Source organism: Saprolegnia diclina (genome assembly GCF_000281045.1).
Source record: "Saprolegnia diclina VS20 unplaced genomic scaffold supercont1.53, whole genome shotgun sequence".
Taxonomy (NCBI): domain Eukaryota; phylum Oomycota; class Saprolegniomycetes; order Saprolegniales; family Saprolegniaceae; genus Saprolegnia; species Saprolegnia diclina.
The window spans coordinates 109,994-112,904 of record NW_008246120.1 but is presented as its reverse complement, the minus strand read 5'-3'; positions in this window follow the sequence as shown (position 1 = coordinate 112,904).

Below are 2,911 nucleotides of genomic sequence, written 5' to 3'. Positions count from 1 at the left end.
AAGGGACGGGCGGGATGGAGATCGAAACGAGGATGAAGCAAAGCGTTCGCGGATGTCCCATGACGCGCCATACACTTGAGCTGAGTTTTTCTCTCATTTTGCACTTGTATTTCTGCGTATTTCGATTGTGCTTTGTTGATATACGTACCGGTAGTCCTTGATCCTCTACACTACTAACGTGAAGTGGGCAGCGTGTATTGTGCTTTGCATAGCGCGTGTCGGCGATAATCGAGGCTGCTCCGTTCCCTTGCAGGTGCAGACTGGCCCGTGGCGCCCACGGCCCCTCTGCGGCACGCCTCCTGTACCCGACTACTGTATCGCGTACAACACCCGGCTGCGCACACCCGGCGCTTCGTGCAACAGTATCGGTAGCAGCAGCACGTGCGCAAGGCTGTCGAAGGCCTCGAGCGGCCATTGCGCAGCGCTGCGCGGCCGGCGTCAGACGATCGACGAGCGATAGCAGTGGGATGAGAGCGAGCATGCACGCGGGCAATGCGCTCACCGTGTGCCGCATCGACACCATCCTCTAGGTACAGGTGGATCGCTGCTAGTAGCTAGGTGGTCAAGAACCGCAAGAGATACGAAGGCGGATAGTACATGTATTAGCGCCAGCTAGTGGCGCGGTAGGCTCGATTTTTGCAGCATTATGACGCCAAGCCGAGGGCGGGATCTGCGTTTGTACATCGTGGCGCATGCCATGAATAGCCACATTTAGATACTATAAATGGTTATAATTGGCGGTTGCCATTATTAGTAAGAATGGTCATTTCTCGTGCTGAGCGCGTCGCCTGACAATGCGACTTAGCGCAACGTACTCTCCAAAGAGTCTTCTATCTGTGTGCAAAACTAGAGCGAATCCGTTTGAAACTTGATTTGGACGTCCAAAGCTGTCGCTCACCGAGGAGCGCCAGGCGAGGCGAAGCCAATCTCATGTGATTGGCCACAAATCAGAACTTTGTAGCCAATAAGATACCCCAGTACGATGTGGCATGCTTTTTAAATGTGGCAACCGTGCCGAAACTAGAGACAGAGTGATGGGTCAATCATGTTGCGCAATCCTTCGAGACCATGATATCAAAGGGGCTTCTGTTCTTTGCGTGGCTTCAGCTTTCCAGCGCTCGCCAATTGCTTCTCACACTTGCTCGATTTCGTCCTTCACTGTGAACGGCTTGGACGGGGAAGCACAACCGACGGTTTACCAAGGTCGTAGGCGCCAGCGAGAGCTTTATCGAGCTCCGGCTCCGGGATGCGTGTCCGCTCGTGGACAAGGTCGACGTTGAGCCCGGCGTGAGGGTCACGTTTGTTGCAAAGCGGATGTCAGATCATTAACGACGACTTCTTTGGCGTCGTGGGCCGATGCAGCGTCCTTCGTGAATGCATCTGCTTCCACCGGTGCGAGGTGGGCGATTCGTTGACGGCGACCTATAGTCATGTTGCGGCTTTGGCTCGGTCGTCAAGTCAGCATTTGTCCCACTCGCGTGGATACTGATCCCGCTTGCGTCTGCACTGAGCGAGGGAGTCTTGTAGCTCACGCAGCTCGGTACGTCGAGCAACCTCCCGCTGTGCACTTGCACGTCACCGTCGCCAGCCCCGGCGCGAGACCACGGGAACGACGAGTAACGCGGAGCAGGCCTCAAGAAGAGTCACCGCACCAGGATTTGAGCCCAACCGTAAATTGGAAGCGCGGCGACGGCTTCACTGGCATCCTCCTACTTCCTACGGTTGCGGCACTTGAGGCACGCAAATATGTGGTGAGGAAGGTGCAGCTTCACAGTGCTGCGTGCAAGCTCTCGATATGCAGTGTATGGTGATTGCTGGTTGGTAGAGGGCATGGAGGGCGCCTTGGTGCTGCGGCAGTGTTCGACGTACGGGCGCTCACTGGCAAGACTGTTCTTCTTTCCCTTGCTCACAAGTTTCAGGTGATTGTCGTTACGTGTGCATCTTCCTGAAAGGGTTCAGGTTGCCATCAACAAAAGCTCGATCGCCAGTGACTTTTGCCACCTTGTCCATGGGACTGCTTCAACGCCGCAGGACCTTGCCCAAGCCGCCTCATACAACTCATTCTGGTCCAAGCCTCAGTGGATGGGCGGCTCACGAAGCAGATTAAGAGGTATGTCCAAGTTCTCACGCAGTCAAGGTGCACTTTAGGAGATAGGCGCCGCGAGTCACGAGACTTCTCGGCGAAGAACATCAGTCTTCGGGGTTGCAACTTCCCACGCCTCTAACGCAATGGTAGGAACTGCGACCTTCTCGCAAACTTGGGATCTGAATCACATCCACAATCGCAGAGTCTGACGAAAGCACGGCGACCGGTTCTTGATTACGTCAGGTGGATACTGAGCTTTTGCGGGAGGCTTTCGATATTTTACGAGTAGTAGGAGGGCCGGGTCCGTCCATCGAACCACATCGACTACCAACGAGTCATACTCGGGTCAGACGCTCCGTTGGTCTTAGTAGTACCAGGCATTGTCACGATGTTGCGTCTTCTTCTGTGAAGCATTGCCCGTGGAGCTCGTGTGATCCTCGGTTCGAATTTTCGCGATCTTCCAGCAGTGTTGCGATTCGCGTATAAATCGACTGGTTTTGACCAATCCCGTTCGTGTTTGATATCCGGATGGGCATTTCCATTTTCGCCTTCATGGTAGTGTGCGGCTAGCGCGAGCCACGGCGGTTGCGGCCGCGGCCTCTGTCGTCCCTCTCCCCTGCATGTTTGCATCTTAGTCTAGCGTAGTCTACATCTTATGGGGCAGAGACGCAGCTCGCAGCCTCGGCGCGCCTGCGCGGCCTAGGCGTCCGATGATGCCACTAGCCAAAGTCCGATGCGATACCGGTCGAGAGACCTCAAGCACATGACGCAACCATAGCGAGAGGTTCTTTATGAGACCGACTTCTTGCGGCGCGTCTTCGGACG